Source organism: Triticum aestivum, chromosome 3B, assembly GCF_018294505.1.
Source record: "Triticum aestivum cultivar Chinese Spring chromosome 3B, IWGSC CS RefSeq v2.1, whole genome shotgun sequence".
Classification (NCBI taxonomy): Eukaryota; Viridiplantae; Streptophyta; class Magnoliopsida; order Poales; family Poaceae; genus Triticum; species Triticum aestivum.
Window position 1 is genome coordinate 395,029,609 of NC_057801.1, and position 21,577 is coordinate 395,051,185.

The 21,577-nt window shown below is 49.9% G+C and overlaps 2 long non-coding RNA genes across 3 annotated transcripts; one reads left to right on the forward strand and one right to left on the reverse strand.

Moving 5' to 3' along the window:
• Window positions 1–8,666: 8,666 nt before the first annotated feature.
• Window positions 8,667–10,692, reverse strand: LOC123070035 (uncharacterized). Its single transcript, XR_006433302.1, has 2 exons — window positions 9,967–10,692; window positions 8,667–9,884 (listed from the first exon to the last, which is right to left on the reverse strand). It is a non-coding gene; the product is annotated as an uncharacterized lncRNA (long non-coding RNA).
• Window positions 10,693–17,583: 6,891 nt separating this feature from the next.
• LOC123065420 (uncharacterized) lies at window positions 17,584–21,398 on the forward strand. Of its 2 annotated transcripts, none has more exons than XR_006431031.1 (3): window positions 17,584–17,850; window positions 18,037–18,142; window positions 21,339–21,398. It is a non-coding gene; the product is annotated as an uncharacterized lncRNA (long non-coding RNA). The 2 variants fall into 2 exon arrangements; XR_006431032.1 differs by having other exon boundaries at window positions 17,597–17,718.
• Window positions 21,399–21,577: the final 179 nt, after the last annotated feature.

A 21,577-nucleotide genomic window follows, 5' to 3' on the forward strand; every position in this document is an offset into this window, starting at 1 on the left:
CAGCGGCTCCTCCGGCAGCAGCAGTAACGCTTGGGATTCCGGCAACTCTCCCGAACTCTACGAGACTCCGGAGACGAGCGACGATAGCTACGCACCCCCGAGCTCTTGCCGCGCCCGGAGAAAGGCGACAGCATCGGGCCATCACCGCAGATGATCTGGATGGGGTTGGCGCCGGTCTCCCGTGGCCCATCGTTGATGATGGCGTCGGCCACAAAGGCGCGTGTAGTTAGGGCTCCTCAAAGTTCTTTTCTTTTGTTCCCTGCGAGGAATCGAGAAACACCCCGCGGGGGCGTGTATAGGGTCTGCGATGTCTTTTGTTGTTGTTATCCTTATTATGAAATCGTGCGAGTGCTTGTCCTGTCCCGGCTTGGCTCCCCCTTTCTAACCTCGCGGCGACTTGGCGCTCTACGCTGATAGGTCCCGGTCCCCAGGCAGGCTACAGCGGTCGCTGGTATGCCAGGTCGCGATGTTGTGGTCAAGGCCAGGAGGTGAGCAGCCCGAGGTCCAGTAAGAGCCCCTGAGGCGCAATGCTCAGGAGGTCCCCTTTAGCGCGCAAGCAGCCGCCGAGAGGTAAGAAAGGAAGGCAATGTTGCCGCCACAGGGCCGCATCAAGTGAGGATTTCGCGTCATAACGATTAGTTGTTCCAAGCGTGAAACTTATCTCGGTAATCTGGAGTCGTTCCCATGCGTTGTGCCAGACTTGTGCGTCGGCAGCCGTGGCGTATCTAGGTTAAGCCCGTGCGAGCCTCCCCCTTCTTCCCCGCACTCTCCTTCATGCTCTACGTCCTCAGGTCCCGGTCCTCGAGCGAGCTCAGTCGTCGCTGGTATGCCAGGTCGCGATGCCGTGGTCAAGGCCAGGGGGTGAGGACTGGTGAGCCACTAAGATCTCCTAAGTCGCGATGCTCAGGAGCCCCCCTTTTAACGCGCAAGCGGATCACATGGGAAAGAGAGGGACTCATGGTGCCGCCCGTTGTAGACCTCAGGAGGTTCCTGCAAATCAGCACGAGAAAGGCACGGGTTGCCATTATGATTGCCGGCTGGCCACTGGTTTCTCTGAGAGAAGGGGTGAGGGAACTGAGGGCCTGGTGAGGTGACGCGCGCGGGGCATGCTGCGGGCCAGAGCTCGACCGCTCAGATTTGTCAGGGTTACAGGGACGGACCCGTGCGCAAGCGTCATGCCAGCGCGGGCGGCTCCCGTGGTAGGTGGTAATTGAGCAGGTGATAATCATAGGTAGATTAGGCATGAAAAGGCAATTAGCTTAGGTAAATGCAGAATGGATACATGCCACTGGGTCAGACCCAAGCGGCTTGGGGATGATGCAGCCCGAGTGGTGCCCCAAGCAATGTAAGCCAAAGACATAAAAAGAGATACATGCCGCAGGGACGAACCCACGCGGCTTGGGAATGATGCAGCCCTGAGGGCGCTCGTAGCTGAAATGAACTTGGGAGATGTCACCTGGTTCTATTGTAGAGGGGGTGTTGGGGCAGCTGAAGATGCGCGGTGAAGGGGCCGACCCTCACGAGCCACCGGGGCCCTGAGCCTCAGGAGGCTCTGGGGGCCAGGTGGTTCTTTGAGGACAATCTCAATCTCTGCTAGGATCGCGTGGTGCCTGGCCTCCTGAGCCACCAGGATGCTCCGCAGGTGACGCCGGTAGGTGGCAGTCGCGTTCGGGAGGCCAAAAGGATGCGAACATAGCAGTGCAGCGGACCCTCGCAGCGTCCCACGCGCGAAGGCCAGAAGCGCTCCTGAGATGCGACTTGGTTGAGCCCTGGGACGTCAATGTAGACGCGCATCCCACCATCCTCGCCTGGATGGGGAGCTACACCAGGCGAGCGGCGGTCGCCACGCACGGCCCTCACTCCTTGAAGCTCCCGAGTGGTCTTGGAAATGAACTCCTAAACATTGGGCTTTCCACTCCCCGTGTCTTCCTGAGGGAAACGTGTCACGAAGCACACCTCCAAGTGGTGCCCGAGCGCCTCCCTCGTGATGTTTGTGAGGTGTGAGGCCCTCCAGAAGAGAGCCCCTGAGCCCTGCCCGAGGAGGGCACCGGGCGTGCCTTCCTATACGATGGAAGGAGGCGCCCCAAGCACGGGCGTTGATCCTGACGCGGCACCACCCGAGGTGCCGACCTCCTAAGGCCCTGTGTGCAGCGGTTGCTTCTTCTTCTTGGAGATGGCCTCAGGAGGGTTCTCGCCCTTGCTGTTTGGGTTCTCGATTGCTGCGGCTTGGAAGGCACGCTCGAGGGAGCACACCGCATCTCTCTCTTCACAGGGGACCGTGATGATTCCGCCGCTTCCTAGCATCTTGAGGACGTTGTAGCCGTGGTGGGTCACTATGAACTTGGCCGGGGCTGGATACCCGAGGATGGCATTGTACGGCAGGTGGATGTGGGCGATGTTGAAGTCGATGAGCTCGGTGCGGTAGTTGTCGCGCCATCCGAAGGTGACAGGGAGGCGGACCTGCCCTATCGGGGTGGTGGAACCGTCGGTAACTCCTGAGAAGGGCTTGGTAGGCTGAAGTTGATCGTATGGTACTTGAAGGCTGTCAAACATCTCATTGGACAGGACGTTAAGCCTTGCACCGCCATCGATGAGGGTCTTGGTGACTTGCACGTTGCTTTTGACGGGTGAACAGAGCATCAGAAGAACGCCAGTAGTAGCCGCGCACTTGAGTTGATCTGCTGAGCTGAAGGTGATGGCGCACTTGGACCACTTGAGCGGGCGCGTGGCCTCGATCCTGGGGAGGGCTGCGTTCACCTCGCGATCAAACTGCTTGAAGATACGCTGAGAGGCTGGGGCCCGAGCCCCGCCCAAGATGCAAGCGATAGCACGTGGCTCCTGAAAGCCCCCAGCCACCTCGTCCTGATGATGGTCGTCATTCCTTCTTGGCGGCGGCGGCGGTGGAGGAAGGCCTGCGTTCCCCTGGGGGCGGTCTTCGCGAGGCTGATCCCTCCAGGAGCCCTCATGAGGCTGATCCTGCCAGCGATCCTCGCGAGGTCGGTCATGCCACTCCTGGCGAGGGCCACGGTCGTCCCATCATCCTCCACCACATCCTCCTCCTTGGTCGTAACCCCGGTCGTTGCGCTTGGGGCGTCGACCAAAGCATCCTTCTCGAACAGCCCTAAGCTCTTGGCAATCGTTGGTGTTGTGGGTGTGGAGGTTGTGGTAGGCGCAGAACGGTCAGCTGCCCTTGGACGACTCCGGCTGGTCCCTGCCATGCTTCGTGTCTGGTTCCGTCGTGAGCATGGCCACTCCCTTGTGCTTCACATCCTTGGCCTTGGTCTTCTTTTCTTCCGGGTCGGCAGCTGGGAGCTAGAGGAGGGAGAGGCGTCCCTCTTCAGCTCTTGCACACTTGGTCGCCAGGTTGAAAAGCTCCAGGGATGTGCACAACTCCTCGTGGATGGCGAGCTCCTCCTTCATCTTGATGTCACAGACGCCATCAGAGAACGCTGAGATGATTGCCTCGTTTGTCACTTTGGGGATCTTGAGGTGGACGCTGTTGAAGCGCTGGATGTATTTCTGCAGGGTCTCCTCGTGCTGCTGCCTGATGCGGTGCAGGTCACCCGCGGCCGAGGGGCGGTCGCGAGTGCCTTGGAACTTGGCGATGAAGCGGCTAGGCATCTCATTTCAGGAGGAGATCGAGCCGGGAGGCAGGTTCAGGAGCCACGAGCGGGCATCGTCCTTGAGTGCCATGGGAAACCAATTCGCCACGACTTTCTCGTTGCCGTCGGCCGCCTCGATGCTCAGCTCGTAGAGCTGCAAGAACTCCGCAGGGTCGGGGGTGCCGTCATAGCGAGGAGGCAGGTCCGGCTTGAACTTGCCCGACCAGGCGACGGTACGCAGCTCGGGGTGAAGGCGCAGCAGCCTGCTATGGTCACCGGGGCCCTTTGCTGACGCAGAGCTTGCTCTTGATGGTACCCACGCACTGCTGCCATAGGCAGTATGCGGTCTTGTCGCGCCGGTGCAGGGAGCACGAGGGCGCCTTATTGAGGCTGAGGGATTTCTTGACAGCTTCTTTCTTCTCGCGCGGGCGTCGGACGCGGTGGGTCTGTGACAGTCTGGTTTTGCCCTCTTTTCTTTGCCTGGTTTCAGTTGAGTTGGTTTTGAATTTGGAGTTTTTGAATCACTTCATTTGGACTTAACCACTTGGGTACTCCTTGACTTTCACCCAAGTGCTCCCTCTCCTCCTCAAAACCATCACTTCACCTCTGGTTCAACTCAAAATATTGCTTGGAATATTTTTTCTTAAATGAAAAATATTCATTTTGCCCTCCAAAACCCTAGTTAGCCCTTTGTGCTCCAAAGCAACCCTAATTTTTCTTGCCCCAAAAATCCTGAGAAAAATCTCAATTATCCTTTGAACCCTAGGGCACCTTTCTGAGAAAAAATATTTCATCACACTTTGGAATATTTTGGCTACAGAAAATAAATTCATTTCTGGATAGAAATAGTAGTTTCTACAGCAACCACCATTTTACTAGCTCCATTGTAGCTGGTTTTTCTTATACCTATTTACCTTAGTAAGTGTAAATAAACCCCCAAAGCTCAGCCCTTAACTCCTAGTGGTTTGACCACAGTAAATATCCAAAGTTACTGTCCAAAAACTTGCCAGCAGTACAAATCCATTTCTACTACACCTGGATCCAAGCCAAACCGTGGTAACAGTTCAAACTACCAAGGACTACATGCCAGACATCAAGGTTAGCGCTTAGGGTGGCGTGATGTCACGGTTCACGCGGTGACCGCGTTCGTCCGAGCGTGCTGGCATGCAAAACACGCGCTCTGCGTGCCGCCTAGCGCTCTGTTGAGCGCGTGCTCGCTGCCCAGCCTGCCCAAGCATGCCAAGCCTCGCCACCATCCTCGTCTCCACCCCCTTAACACCCCCTGGCACTCACCGACGCCAGAGCTCGCTGCAGCGGGCACGGGCACGGTCCGGCGAACGACACAGTGCGCAGTGCACTATGCTCGTCGTCTTCTCCCTTGTCCCTGTGCTCGTCCAAGCCCGCCAATAGTTCCCGCATGACCTCCGTCGTCTTCCCCCTCTCTCGCTGGCGCCGTTCGTCGCCGGGCGCCATGGACAGGTGTCCTCCGGTGGAGCCCGAACCCTCCTTGCCGCCGGCCTATAAATGTCGCCACCCCCAGCCTCTATGAGCACCCGCAGCTACTCCCACACCCTCCACAAACTTGTAGAAGCCGCAGCCCGGCCGGGCAGGCCGCGGGCTGCCGTCCCGAAGCTCGAGCTCACCAGTGATCCCCTTCGGATCGTCCCCACAGATCCAGCCCCTCCCGGGCCAGGGTGACCCTGCCAGGGCCTCCGCCACTCTTCCGTGAGGGCGCTCCGCCCTGTTGGAGCCCCTGGAGCCGCCCCGAGCCGCCGCCGTCTTCGTCTCCGGCGACCGCTGCCCTCTGCCTCCGCTAGAGAGGCCGTTTCCGGCACCATCCGGTCACCTCTAGCCACGCTACGGGTATGTGCAGGTGCGCCATCTTCTTCTCCTTCGATCCCCCTCTCGTTTGAACCCAAGAATCCTCGTCACTGGCTTGTGCTCCGACGAAGCGCTGCCTCCCTCTGTTTCCTTCTCCCCTCCTTCTGGCCTGACTAGCAGGCCCCGCTAGTCAACGACTCATTGCGCGCGTGAAGCGGTATGAGTGCTGGCGCCCCGAGCGTTTACGCCTTCGACGTCATCCTCCCCCAATATGTTTTCTTTTTAAATCAAATTCATTTAAATCCAGGAAACTTCAAACAGCCATAACTTTTTATATGTAAGTCCAAATGTATTGATTCTTTTTGCATTGTGTTCTTTGTCAAAAAATCTAACAACACCCAAAAGATGGGATTTTTCCTTGCTGCCTAGATTTTCTGGTAATTTTCAAAAGGTTTCTTGATGTTTTCTTTTTGTGATTTTATTTATTTTCAGAAGAGCAAACTTGTCTTGAGGATCACCAGGAGATTTGTGAACCTCATCAGCACTAAGGCAAGCCACAACAACATTTTCATAGTGCCACTTCAATATTTGTGATTTCCTACTTGAACTTATGATTATTCCTGCATTTAAATAATTATTATGATAATTATATTTTGTTAAGTGCTTGTCATGTTAAATATGCTTGATTTGCAGAAAGTTTGAAATGAATCTTGCTGATAATATAACAAGAACTTAGATATGAGTAATGATAAGCTGATATGGTCATGTAGGTTAATAATTAGTTTAATTATTATTCTTGCATGATGAAAAATGATGAGATTGCTAGAAATGATTTTGGTTTAAGTGAGGTTTGATCTTAACCAGAGAAGTACCTTGAGTTGATGATGGCTCTGTGGGAGCGTAGTTGATTTAGTAAATTTTCATGGTTATGTGATGCATATGTTAGTGATGCATAGCATGGCATTATGACACCGATTACTTTCACTTTAAGTTAAACCTGGTAAATAACTCAGCTTGAATATGTTGTTGACCGGGTCATGGTGCCGCTCAAATGAGTTTTTCCCAGTGCAACCACATTTGCCGGTATGGGACGGCCTTAATGCGTTTCATTGTCGTGCCTCTGGTCGGTGCCTCCATCTAGGGAAGGTTATGGGCGTGCTGTACCCTGGCCCGGTAAGCAGGCATAACCTTGTGTGCAAGTTGATGAGTTAAGTGTTTGGGTCGCAGAGTGGATCGTTGCCGTGACGGTGGTTTGAGGTGTCTTGAGGTAGGCACAGGGCCACCCAGGACTAGCCCGATGGGGATTGAGTTGGAGTGACCGGGAGAGTGTCATGACAATGAAGTGGTTTCGTCCGAATGCCGTTGGTCCACCCAAATGGGAGTGCGATGCCATGGGTTCCGTAGTGTGGGTACAGTGCGCTACCTCTGTAGAGTGTATTAATCTATCGATAGCCGAGTTCACGGTTACGGACACGCTCAAAAGTAGGGTACACCATAGGTCAACACTTAATAAATTTGCACACTGAGACTTGCACTAAGGTAATGACAGTGAGGCCATCGTGTTGAGGTTCAGACCAAGTGTTGGTCAGGGTCGTGATCGCCGTAAGGATCACGAGATTGTCGTTGAGTTCTTCATGTTTTGTGGTCTGGAAATGATCACGTTCGGTAAGCCAGTCCATGGGATGAGTACTACTTGAGCATATTCACACCATGTTGGATATATATATATATATATATATATATATATATATATATATATATATATATATATATATATATATATATATACAGACGGTCTATTCTGCTAATATTAGCAGAATAACTATTCTACACACCACTTTCGCACTGCACGCTGAACGAAAGTGCACTGCATCTTCTTGACGACGAGCACTGCAATAGAGACTAGTGAACTTCGTGTCGAAAAAACTGCACGCGGTGTTTTTTCGGTACTGTTTTTGCTCTAGTTTTTAATCATTTATCGGAACAAGGCGTATAATACACCGTTGAAAAGCTATGGATTAGGCGCAACTTCGACATGTTGAACAGTTTTCGAGATTCCACACGGTTTAAGAGTAGTTTTGAAAATGGTGCGACAGATGACGAATGGCAGCGAGCGTTTTTTCGCGTTTTTTTCTAAACCGCTTGTTGGAATGAAGCAAATGATACGCCGTTGGATAGATATCATCGAGGCGCATCTTTTCCATATATAATTATTTCTCTAATTTGTTACGGTTGAAGAGCAGTTTCAAATTTACTAAATCACGGAATTCTGTTTTTTTAAATTTTTTCAAATTTTCGGTACTGTTTTCGCTCTAGTTTTTTAACCGTTTGTCGAAACGAGGCATGTAATATATCGTTAAAAAGCTATGGACATGACGCAACTTTCATATATTGCAATGTTTTTGAGATTCCTTACGGTTTTAAGTTAATTTTGAAAATCGTGTGGCGGACGACGAGTGGCAGCTGCTGTTTTTCGTGAAATTTTTACAAACCGCTGCTCGGAATGATTCAAACGATACGCCGTTGAAAAGGTATCGACGAGGCGCAACTTTTTCATGTAGAACACTCTCTCTAATTCTTTACAGTTTAAGAGCAGTTTTAAATTTATCAAAATGCGGACACTCTGTTTTTTGCGACACACCAAATCGACGTGCGTACTTCATCCGACTGAAAACCGCACTGCATCAGACGAAATGCCGCACTGCATTAGACGGGTAAGAGAACTGCATGGTTTCTTTTATTCAAACGTAATTTTTTCAAGACAATCATTCTTTTATTTTGTCATCTTAGTAACATTTTTTCAGCACTTCACGTTGCGAGTAAGTGAACCGCAACACTACCAAGGGTGAGCCGCATGAGTATTTTGTTGTCTTTTTTTCATACATTGCTATTGGAGGGGACTGCATTAAAATTAACTTTTGTTTTTTTATACAACATGTGGCAATCTAATTAACCTCTCATAGAGTGTGTTTTACATGGGTAAAGAAGTGAACCCCATGGTCGAGAGAAATGTACTGCGACACTAGTAGTTAACTGCACTGTTTTTTCTGCTCCCTAATTTTGTTTTTTCCACTTTTTGTTGACGAGTCTAAACTCCGATGATAAGGCGAGTGAACCACACTTATTCTTCATCAGAGACATAGTGAACTTCACGAACAACAATTCTTCAGCTTTTTCTTTTTTATGTTTTCAACCGTGAGATTTTGCGGACACTCTGTTTTTCGTGATACCAAAATCGACGAGTGAACTATATCGGGCAAAAAACTGCACTGCATCAGACTGAAAACCGCACTGCATCCGACGAGCAACATTGTGCACCGTTGTTTGTATAGAAAATATTACATAGCGAGATGCAGTTTTTTATTGAGTGAACCTCTAGGCCCACCGAAGTGAACCACCCACTCCCATACTAGCAGGGTACACTTTCATTGTGTCTCTTCTAGTTTGGATCACAAGGAACAGAGTGAAGCACAGTAGACAGAGTAGCGAACCTCTCAAAGAGTGATGCAGTGCGGCTCACATGGTGATGCAGTGTGGCTTGCATGGCGATGCAGTGCGGGAGGGGACGAACATGCCTCATGGAGGAAGCCACGATGGTGGAGGGAGAGTAGGAAGAAGGTCGAGCAGGGGTGAGGGTGTGGGTGCCACTCAACTCTTCTACAAAATGAAATGTAGTGATTTAAAAAAAATACAAATAGAGTCCTCATTTTTTGCGGAAAAAATCCTTAAAAACTAAATTAAAAAGCAATTGGGTCCATTTTTTCCTCCCACACCGAACTGCATGTTGGAGGAGTCAAATTCCATGCCCAGGCATGTACCCGAACTTGCACTAGCAGCACCCATTTTTTCAATGGAACCAAGTATAGAAGCCGTCCTTGGAGGTACCTTATAATTTCTTGTTGTATGAAATAGTTCAAAAATATGCACAATGAACCTCCCAGGTAGCGGAAACGAACTTCTGATATGCCCGCACACACATCTCAAAAACACACATCCAGCACGCGTCGTCCGCTGCTGAAAAACTGCACTGCTCCTATGCGGCCGCCGGCGGTCCTTCTGCACTGCTCACTGCACACGGGAGCCAAGGAGGAGGGAGAGGGGTAAGGGACGATTTTCCCTGTGAGATACCGTGGCTGCAGATGGGTGTGGACGCAGGCGGGCGGGGGGAGCCCTGACCTGGGACTTTGGGCGCGTCTCCGCCAAGTGCACTACTCGTCTCTGCAGGGCTGAACTACACGCGCCCTTGCACTAGAGATCTTAATCCGTCGTCTTCCCATGTCATGGCCGGTTGCATTTCGTCCCTGAGGGCGTGCTGCCGAAGGAACTGCAAGCGGGCATGCTGCCGAACGGCTTGCCGTCGTTCTCCTATCGGTGCTCGGTGAACTGAAAGCAAGGCGCGGCCCGTGCTCCATCCCGCTTGGCGCAGACGAGTCCCAAACCGGCAATCATGGAGGCTCATTCCTGTTGGGTGACAGAGAGATGAGAGAGAGGATGGCGAGGATAGATACAGGGGGAAAGGGTCTTGGTGGAGCTGCTTTCTCACCTAGCCGACAATGATTGCAAGGCCGCCGGAGGCGCGGGTCAGGGCGGAGGTACTGGATCCGGATCGAGGCAGCCAGGGATCTTGAAAATGAACCACACATGGAGCACAAACGAACAACACGAACCGGAAACCCGAAGAAGTAATCGGCGCGGGGGTGATTTGGTCAGCTCACGAGGCATGGTAGCTTCCATGGTCGTCTAGAAGATCAGATCGGGGGATGGAGGGGGAAGGAGGGAGCTGCTGGCCGGAGCACATACCGGAGTGGAGTTGGTTGCTCCCCGGGACTGCAGCTCGTGGCGGCGGTGCGGTCGTCCTCGATCTGAGGAAGACGCCGGCGAGGGGCGGCCCGATGGGTGAAGGTCGTGCACAAATTGGTCAGGCCATTCACGAGCGTGGCGGTGGAGGTCCGATTCGTCGCCTCCCGTGTGCGGCCTGGCGGTGGTGCCCGGATCCATCGCCAGGGGAGAGTGGGCCGGCGAGGAGGGGCGGCGACGGGTCTAGCGTAGGAGAGGATTGGGCGGCGTGGGAGGGGCCGAGGCCGCCTCGGATCCGGCGTAGGGGAAAGTGGGGCGGCGAGGAGGGGCAGGGACGGTGCGAGGCGAGCTGGGGCGCGGTGGCCGGCGGCGGGGTGGCTCCGGCGGGGCTCTGACGCGTGGAAGAAGGTGGTAGGAGGGGGCGGTGGTTGGGTCAGGGATGGGTGGGGTGGGTCGCCGGTTGCATCGGGGGAGTGGGAGGATGGAGGGATGTGGGCTGTTGGGGCGTGGGGAGGAGAGAGAAGAAGGTGTGATGGGTGGGCGTAGTGCAGTTTCTTCGGGTTTTTTTTGCAGTGCGAAAGTGTTAGCAGAATAAGCGTTTTGATGTGCATAATAAGGTTTTAAGAGGTGTTATCATAATAGACCCACCCTCTAGAGTTCCTAAATAAGCTTATTCGAAAACCACCTCCCCGACTACCTTGTTTCTTTTCCCGAAGGGGGTGAGCAAGCGGCGCTCCGGCGCGGCGAGGGAGTGAGCGAGCTCTGGTGTGCCGCCGGTTGCTGCGCCGCCATGCAGGTCCCGAACTAAACCTGGACCACACCCACCTCCTGGATACCTTCCCCACACCAGCGCCGCCCCTGGCTGCCTACCCCACACCCACCCCCTTTCCCTAACCGTGCGATGCCACTGCCAAAAAACACTGCGCGTCGCCGCCAGATGCAACTCTGTGAGCCACCACCTCCACGTCTTCCCCCCGCAGATCTCCGACGTACTTCCCGTCATGGGTGACGACATGTCCCCCGGATCCGAGTCGAGCCACCACTCACTGGCTGCCGGGGTCTAGAGAGTTCGGGTGCCAGATCCATGGTTGCTCCGTCAAAGCTGACTCCATCGCCCTCGTACCCCCTCCCCCGTCGTGCCCCTATTTCTGGGCGTGGAGCAGGACCATGGGGACCTTTGCCGTCAGTGGATCCATCCACGCGTTCAGCAGTTAGCCACCCGTTCTTGGCAGTTACTCCCCGACATCTCTGCTTCCCGTCAGCATCGAGATACAGGAGCACAAGGAAGGAAAACACACGATGGGTCCACCACGCAACGAAGCGCTAAGGCGGTAGGGGGCGATCGCAAGGCGATTGCGCTTCTACGCTAGGGTTAGGGTTTCGTTCTGACGGGGGTGGCTTGACTCCGGCAGGGACTTGGGCGGCGACGGCGCTCCCCTCGACTCTGGTCGGTGAAACTGTGATCTCTGCTGTGGAGCGGTGCTGATGGCGGGGACAGCAGATGGGAAAGCGGCAGCGACTCCGGGAAAAAAGACTCCAATCTCAACTGCGGCAGCGGCTACACCGCCGGCGCGGGAAGAGAAGGGTTCGGCTAGCAGGGGATCCACCAAATCCCCGGTTGAGAGCAAGACACCAGATCCGGCTGCAAGTCTGTCGGCAAGGATGGGAAGTATGGTGCTGATGGACAAGGAGGTAGAGGGCTTCATATTCGAAGATCCAGATCCTGTAGTTCAGAAACGCCATAGGTGGGCTGCGGTGGGCAAGGTATGTTCAGCAAGACCAATGAATAGGACAGTGCTAGAAAGGACAATGATAAGAGCATGGGGCCTGCACCGAGAAGCCCGATTCATGGAGATTGGTCCCAATATTATTGAGGTACACTTCGGAAGCGAAGGGGACTGGAAACATGTGTTGAACAATGGGCCCTGGCAGTATGATTTTTCAGTCTTGATCATGAAGGATTATGAGGGAGACAAGAGACCATCAGAGATGGTTTTTGACAAAATTGATATCTGGGTCAGGGTAACAGATTTGCCACCGGACAGGAGAACAGAGGTCTTTGGAACAGCTTTGGGAAACTGGCTAGGAGAGACGGTGAGAGTTGATGTGGACAAGGAGGGCTTTGCGAGAGGGACGCAGCTGAGAGTCAGAACTACAATTTCTGTGCATGAGCCTTTGGTCCGTGGATTCTATCTAAAAAAGTTCAAAGAGGATGTGGAGAAAACCTGGTTTGATTTCCATTATGAGAAGATCCCTCATTTTTGTTTCGAATGTGGAAGGCTTGTCCATGCGGGGGGAGTGTGCAAGCCACCTATCGACTCCGCTGCACAGTGGGGGGGCTGGCTTAGAGCATCACCGGGAAGAAACAACCAGGGAAAGGAAGGATCAGGTAGTGGTGCTGCAAGTAGCAACAATAGTATGAGCAGTTCTCGGACAGGAGATGGGCCACGCATGCATCATGAACAACCAAGAGTGCGAGACATGCCTACCAAGAGGGACCTGAATGCAGATTTTTCTCGGACTTCTAACACTCGCACTGGCGAGATGTACAGGCAGGACAAAGGAGAGGTGAATAGCCCAAGTAAAGATAAGAACAGGCAGGGGGTAGGCAAGGAAAGGGACCTGAGAGATAGCTTAGAAGCTCGTCATGAACAGGTGTTGAGAGATAAATTAATGGAACAGAGCCAACAGCGGCAAAGAGACAGGAAGTGGGAGGAGGCGTGGGGTAGCAAAGAAAGGGACAAAGGGGAAAGCTCCAATGTCGGGCGCCATGCAAGCGCTGCGGGCCGGGTCGACCCACTGGGGGGATCCAGTATGCATGGAGGGCAAGGCAGGCGAAGGGGCACATATGTTAGGAGGGCCAGGACGGAGTATGATCACCAGCAGTATAAGGAATCACATGCTAAGTACGACCATGATAGTAGGAAGAGGAGACCTATGCAGATGTGGGTAGTGAAGGGTGACACATATAAACAGGTTCCACAAGATGCTTTCATTCGTGATACGAGGCAAAAAACGGCTTCAGTGTTTGATCGCATCTCTGAGAAGAATGATGGAGCGGCGGCCTCTGGATCCCAGGGCCGCCGAGAGCAATGAATCTGTTAGCCTGGAACTGTCGCGGTTTGGGGTTGGACCCGACAGTTGGCGAACTTCGTGACCTGATACGGTCTTACAACCCAGCGGTGGTTTTTCTATGTGAGACTAAGAAAAAGGCAAGGGCGATGGAGCATTTGAAATGGAGTCTCGGTTTCAGACAAGGGGTGGCGGTGGACTGTAATGGAAAAAGCGGAGGTCTAGCTCTGTGGTGGAGGGACGAGCTGCAGGTTTCGGTAAGACCATGGTGTCAATATTTCATCGATGCAGAAATTATGTTTGAGAGCAAACAGTATAGATTCACTGGAATCTATGGAGAGCCAAAGACGGAGCTGAGAAAGAAAACGTGGGATGCTATCCGATACCTTAGAGCCCAAGATGATTTGCCGTGGCTTTGTGTTGGTGATTTCAACGAAACGCTTCTCCAGTCTGAACAACTCGGTGGCAATCCTCGTAGCTTTGCACAAATGGAGAGGTTCCGGGAATGCTTGGACGACTGCGGCCTAGCGGATCTGGGATTTATCGGATATGCATACACTTGGGATAATAAGAGAGATGATGAAGAGAACATCCAGGTCAGACTGGATAGAGGCACATGCAATTCCGATTTTCTGCAGTTATTCTCTGGAACGACGGTCGAACATGTGCTTACTGAGGAGTCAGACCATGCAGCGCTTGTAATTAGAGCAGTTGAATCCCAAGCAAATGGGACGAGAGATGGAGTGAGACCATTCCGTTATGAAGAGATGTGGACTCGCCATGATAAATATGAAGAAATGGTGCAGGAAGGATGGAATGGTGTAGCTATGGAAGGCACTGGCCTTGAGGCTACATGCACAAAGTTAACTAAACTTGCTGGTCACATGCAACGTTGGGGACGTACAGTTTTCGGATCAGTCCGGCGGCAAATTGCTAAATTAAGGGCGCAACTAACAGAGGCAAAGGAGAGAGCTGCGGTGTCTGGATGCTCACTGGAGGTCCATGACATAGAGGCTCAGCTGCATGAGATATATGCTAGAGAGGAAATCATGCAACGCCAGCGCTCACAGGTAGATTGGCTAAAGGCTGGAGATAAGAACACACAATATTTCCAGAACCGAGCGTCCCACAGAAAACGAAAGAACACGGTGAGGGCGTTGCAAAGACCAGATGGAAGCCGGTGCACTGTTGACGAAGAGATGCGAGAGGTTGCAGCAGACTTTTATTCACACCTCTTCTCGTCGGAGGGGTCAGCAGGAGCTGATCAACTGATGCAACATATACAAGCATGTGTCACGACCGATATGGGGGCGCGGCTGTGTGAGATGTTTACGGATGAAGATATCGAGGCGGCTTTGTTCCAGATGGGGCCGACGAAGGCTCCGGGCCCAGACGGGCTGCCGGCTTTGTTTTACCAACGCCACTGGGCGCTGGTAAAAAATGACGTTTGCAAGGCAGTAAGAGATTTTTTGCAGGGGGTGTCGGCACCTAGTTCCTTCAATGAAACTGTGATTGTGATGATTCCAAAAATTAACTCCCCTGAGCTCCTATCTCAATTTAGACCAATAAGTCTCTGCAATGTCCTCTATAAGATTGCGGCCAAGGTGCTCGCAAACAGACTAAAAGTGGTGTTGCCCATCATGATTTCTGAGGAGCAAAGTGCCTTTGTGTCGGGGCGACTCATTACAGACAACGTTCTTGTCGCGTACGAGTGCGTGCATGCCATCAGAACGAGAAAGAGGAAGAAGCCATTATGTGCTGTAAAGCTAGACATGATGAAAGCATATGATAGGGTTGAGTGGATATTTTTGGAACGGATGATGGAGAAAATAGGCTTCCCAGTGCAATGGATTGATATGGTTATGAGGTGTGTCACTTCGGCGAGTTTTTCTGTCAGGCTAAATGGAGGGTGCTCCAGAAGATTTGTACCATCACGGGGTCTACGGCAGGGCGACCCGTTATCTCCTTACCTCTTTCTATTTTGTGTGGAAGGTTTCTCGGCGTTGCTCAAAAATGCACAAATGGAAAACGAGCTGAAGGGTGTCTCCTTTGGGTGCACTGGCCCCAATGTGACACACCTCCTATTCGCCGATGACAGTATTGTGTTTCTTGAGGCCTCTCATAGTAACTTCGAAGTGCTCAAAAATATTCTACATGTGTATGAGGAAGCGTCTGGGCAGAAGGTAAATTTAAATAAGTCGTCGATTTTTTTTGGAAAAGGATGCCAGGACAATGAAAAGAATGTATTAAAGGCAATCATTGAAGTACAATCTGAAGCATTAAGTGAGCGCTATCTTGGCCTGCCAACGGTGGTGGGTAGATCAAAAGATGGCGCTTTCAAAAATGTGAAGGAAGCCTCAAGGGGCAAAGTTACAGGATGGAAGGGCCAAGGACTTTCAAAGGCAGCTAGAGAGGTGCTTGTTAAGTCTGGGCTTCAGTCTACCCCGACGTATCCCATGAGCTGTTTTCAACTCCCAAAGAAAACGTGCCGGAACTTGACTTCGATCTCTTCGAACTTCTGGTGGGGTGCAGCCAATGGAGATAGAAAGGTACACTGGATTGCTTGGGACAAGATGTGCACTACAAAACGTGAGGGCGGTATGGGCTTCCGTAATTTTGAAGTTTTTAACCAAGCACTGCTGACGAAACAAGCTTGGCGGATTTTGCGGAATCCTTCATCTTTGTGTGCGCGAGTGTTGAAAGCCAGATATTTCAGAGATGGGTCCATTATGAACGCAACATGTCCAAGCAATGTCTCCTTTACTTTTAGAAGTATTATTCATGGAAGAGATTTGCTTAGAGAGGGAATTATCTGGCGGATTGGTGACGGAAGGAGTATAAATATTCATCATGATCACTGGATCCCGAGAGTGGGTAGTCTCAAGCCACTGGGCGAGATATATGTACCCGGTGTCACCAAAGTGAGCGATCTGTTAAACTCACATGGCACAGACTGGGACGTACCTAAGGTTACAGAGATGTTCACACCAGAGGATGCACATGATATCATGCAGATCAATATTGGAGGACCAAACGTGGAGGATTACTTAGCCTGGAACTTCACAAAAAACGGTATTTTCACTGTTCGATCGGCGTACCACCTCGGGATGTCCATCCGACGTGCGAAGGTAGGACAGCCGGGGCCTTCGTCCTCAGTAATACATCATAAAGGGTGGCTTGCGCTCTGGGACACTTGCGCGCCAGGCAAAGTCAAAATCCACACATGGAGGCTGATGAGAAATGGATTGGCCCTAGGAAAGGAACTAGACAGGCGCAAGATTAAGAAGGGTGTGGTCTGTGTTGCATGTGGAAGGGAGGAGGACGTGATGCACAGGTTTTGGAGATGCCCTCACTCGGCATGTTTCTGGAAAATGATGCGCTCGGAAATGGGTGTCCCGGTGGCGATCCCGCCCATGTATGTTGACTCCCAGAGCGCGTTACAGCGTTGGATGATTGAATGGCTAGCGGAAGCATCGTCAGATCAGAGAGAGGTGATGATCCAGAGCTTGTATGGCCTGTGGCTTGCTAGGAACGAGGCAAGGGATGGGAAGAGAATAGTAGAGCCACTAGCTGTTGCAAAAACGGTGTGCTCATATATGAATGAATGGCGAGCTGTGCAGGTCATACGGGAGAAGACTCATTTGTCACCCAACCACACTGTGCGTTGGCATCCACCGACGGACGGATGGCATAAAGCGAACTCAGATGGAGCTACACTCAAGGCGGGGGAAAGGAGTGGAGTAGGCGTGGTAATTCGTGATCACCACGGTGCTTTCCGGGCTGCTGCATGTCATTGTTTTGCCTCGACGTCAGACCCGGAGATCGCGGAGATCCTTGCATGCCGACAAGCAGTGAAACTTGCAAGGGAGCTGCATGTGGAGAAACTCGAGATGGAGTTGGACTGCAAGAATGTGGTTAACATGTTGAATGACCAGACCAAGAACCTGGGTGTAGCTGGACCGGTGGTGGAAGAGATCAAGGGCACGCTTCAAGATTTTGAGGCTCATAAAATTAGTTGGATGAGAAGATCAGCGAATAGCGCTGCGCATATTCTAGCAAAACTTGGTGTTAGTGATGAGTTGTGTAATGTGTGGCTTCAATCCCCGCCGGACTGCATTCTGCAGGTCGTTGCGGCGGAAATCCCAGACTTTGTTGAATAAATGAAACATGTTTCACCCCTCAAAAAAAAAAGAGATACAGGAGCACAATGCTCCCAAACAGACCCGTATCACTGGTCGAGCCGCCTAACAGCTGATCGAGCTAACCCGTCTCCCTCGACAAATCCACTGACCTCCTCCTCTTGTGGTGGCTCTCCTAGCTATCCTGAGGTCTCCCTTGCACACGGGAGGTGGGGAGCGCGTCGTCCGGCCCCTAGCCGCCTCCCGATGGCCGCATCCCCATCGGCGACTGCTCGCCTCAAGCCCCTGTATGTGGATTCGACGCTGTGGAAAGCAGCAATCAACTTTTTTATACTTGGGAAAGCAAAGTTGGTTTGCACGCAGAGGCATCACTTATCCGCTGTTGTTTCTACAGCTTCAGCTAGCAGCAACCACAGCAGGTTGTTAGGGTCGGCCATCCCGGCAGTTAAGAAAGACTAGTTAGAAGTGTGTGTGTGTGTGTGCTTGTGTATGCGTGTGTGTGCGTGATGATTTAGCTTAGGCCATGGTTCATTTTCTGATGTGTGTGTGTGGCGAGTTGGCTTAGGCCATGGTTCATTTTCTGATGTTCATATTCTTTGATGCAGTAGCAGTTCGATTATAAAAGGCAGCGACAGTCAAGAAAAAAACTGGAGAATGGGGAGGACAAGAATCTAGCAAGGGAGAAGGGCAAAAAGAAAGCCGGTGATCAAGGTACATGTCTGATTCTTGCTGTGTCTTCATGATAACTCCTCAACTAGGACAATTAATTTTGTCGTCAGTTTGAGGTGCCATTGTGTTTCCTGTAAAAATAGGTGATATATTTTGCAAGGCATTTTCTGTTTCAGCAGTTATGTGTTATTAATAAAAAAAAATGAAACTCCATGGGCACTAGCACCCACGGTTTTATTGATATAGAAGAAGCATCCCTCATGAGAATTCCAGAAATTCGTCCCCGACGTGGATCGAACTCTGGTCGTTAGGTTTACAATCATGCGCCCCCAACCACTGGGCTATGCCCACGTCCTCAGTTATGTGTTATTAATAAAATAGGGTAGGTTTGGGTTATTCTGTAGTTAACTAGATAAAAAGGGGTTCGTCTTCATCCATACATGCACGCCATCGGATGTGTTTGTGCATTGTTCAGTTAGCTTCCCTTATTTCTAGCACGCAAAACGGTGGATTCACAAACACAAAAATCTCTCTATATCTCTGTGTGTGTGGAAGTTAGCAGGCAGATGGCAACAGTTAGGGAAAAAAATGAATGGTTTATGTATTCTAAAAATATTTGTTGTTTCTATTGGTGTTTCAATTGTCACAGGGTTTGAAAATTCAGCAGGTATCCCTTCCCAGAAAAAGTGTTAATTTCGAGTGTGATAGCAGTTCCTAAGAAAAAAATTGGCTACCCAGAAAAACAGGAAGTTAACATCATAATTTACAGCGGTTAACTTTACAAATGTATACTAGTTCGGGGTCTATAGCAGTTAGTTTATTTTACAAGAACCCGTGTAGCAGTTAGCTGAGTAGATTTTATAAGTTAACTTTTACAAAAAAAGTGCAGTTAACAAGACAACATGTTTTTTTAACTGTGAGTTAATTTTGAAGTTAACTTTTACAATTTACAGTAGTTAAAATCATATTTTGCAACAGTTTTCACAAAAAAAGAGCAAATGTATGCATGCAGATAAAGTACAGTTGCTTGCATCCGAAAGGTAGACAGATGGGAAGATTTTGCAAAAACTTGATATAAAAAATTGGCAGTTAGCTTGCAAGGTACACAAACATTTTGGTCATAACCGGGATGCATTGCAGTTTGCTAAAGAAATCTAATTTCTACTGCTCATAACTCCTTCCATGTCTGTTTGATCTTATTGAGAGTACAAGTGACTGATTAATTATAGCAATTGTGTACTCTTTTCTCATCATTTTATCATCTGGAGGTGTTGAACCCGTGATGCTCCTGCTTCATCTTTTATGTCTGTTTCGTCTTCCTGGGAATAAAATTGAGTCATTTTTAGTGCGTTCTTATTGTTCTAGTCATCAGTTTATCATTTCGCGTATTCAACCATCAAATAGTTTATCATTTCGTCTTCCCTGTCCGGTTTATTATTTTGGGGATCCAGTGAATATCATTTTTCCTATTAGCAGTTAACTTCTGCTCCATTGCGCCGGGGATCGACGAGGTGTAGGACCCCTGATGGGGATTTACTGGTGGAGTGACCTCTCTACAACTAGCTCAATTTCATGTATAAGTTAGCTTAGTTTCCAGGAGCAGTTTGCTTTACTGATAGTTATGTAAAAAAGAACGGCAATGATAAATCCCGAACATTCGGATTTTAAGCATGTCAATCCGAACGTTTTTTATGACAACTTTAGTTCATGTGAGGTTGGCGAACATTAATTTTCTGACAAAAAAACAAACAGGGACAAAGTTGCCATGTCTGAACAACTAAAGTTGCCACCTCGCGTCAACTAAAGTTGTCATGTAAAAACGTTTGGGATGAAATGCTTAAAATCTGAACATTCGGATTTTATCGGGGTCCAAAAAGAAACATAGACCACTGCTCAATTAGCTCTTGCCCCCATGTTGCCAGCAGGGCAATCCACGGTGCGCAGTTTGCCAATGCTCAGTTTCATGGAGTAGTTAGTTTCAGGGACTGGCTGCAGTTATCTTGCGTCCAAAAAAATTAAGTGATGTACACAATTATGATTTTTCCAGCCCCTGCTTGCGTGAGGTACAAAAAATAGCAATCTAATGAGAGGGTTCAGTTTTGAGCCCCTCCTTGCGTGAGGTACAAAAAATATTTTTAATCCCGACAGTTAACTCAGTGTTAACTGTCGCAATCCCTAGCAGTTAGCTATTTTACTCCTGGCCGTTAGCTTGAACCGGGCAAAAAACAAAAAAAGTATTTTCAATCCTGACAGTTAACTATTGCAGTCTTGACAGTTAGCTATTCGAGTCCAAGCGGTTAACTTGACGAGGGAAAAAATAGAAAAAATAATTAAAAACAAAAAAAGCAAAAAAAGTATTATCAACCATTGTAGTTAGCTTGCTCATCGCGTGCAGTTAGGTATTTCATACCCGCAGTTAGTGTGACCCAATCAAAGAAGAAAAAAACATTTTCAGTCCCGCAGTTAACTTGGTGCTAACTGTTATGATTCCTGGCAGTTAGCTATTTCACTCCCAGAAGTTAACTTGACCTGACGATAAAAGTATAGAAGAAAAAACCAATTGTCTTCAGTCTCAGCAGTTAGCTTGTCAGCATATGTCAGTTAGCTATTCTGCTCGAGCAGTTAGCGTGTACTGTAGCAATTCGGGTAAAAATGTTGAAAATGATGTTGGTTTTTTGAAAACTGCTCTTAAACCGTAGCAAATCCGAAAACATGTTATATATGCCAAAATTCGGGCTAATCGGTACCTTTCTAACGGTATATCATATGCATCATTCTGACAAAAGCTTTGAAAAATCCTTTCACAATAACATTGAAAACTTGTTTGATGGATTTTCAATTTTTTGAATTTTGTTTAAAATTGGATGGATTTTGGGAAAACAACCAAAATGAGTTTTTTGCTCCTTCTCAATAGCTAGCCAAAGGTATATTAGTTGCATCAGTCCGATTAGCGGTTAAATAATTATGACCCAAAAACTGTGCGAAAAAGTGATGCTAGAAAAAGTCCGCCCGGCAGTTAACTAGTATAGTTCACACAGTTAGCTGTCTGTTCTCGTGCAGTTAGGAACGATTCCTGAATAACTTATTCAGGAATGGGTTGCAGAATAGCTCGGATGTATATATATATAGTTGCATTGTATGTAATTGGTTAAGTATCACGATATGGTTTGTCATTATGTTTATGCTTGTTGTGAGCTTGCAAGTACATTCAATGTACTGACCTGGCGTGTCATGCCAGATTTCAGGAAAGTCCCGTTGGAAAGGAGAGCTGTCCGAGTCTAGATCGTGTCCACATCAGTGTGCCTGTGCTATGGAGTTCCGCTACGACATTATTCCGCTGCCGCGTAGTTGTCATGATCGAGGCCCTTTTGTGTTTACTAAATAATGTACATATTGTTCAGCCACACCGTGTGTGCCGCTTGGCCTCGCTAACTGTTGTAATATGAACTATGCTCCGCTAGCATGAATAAAGCGGTT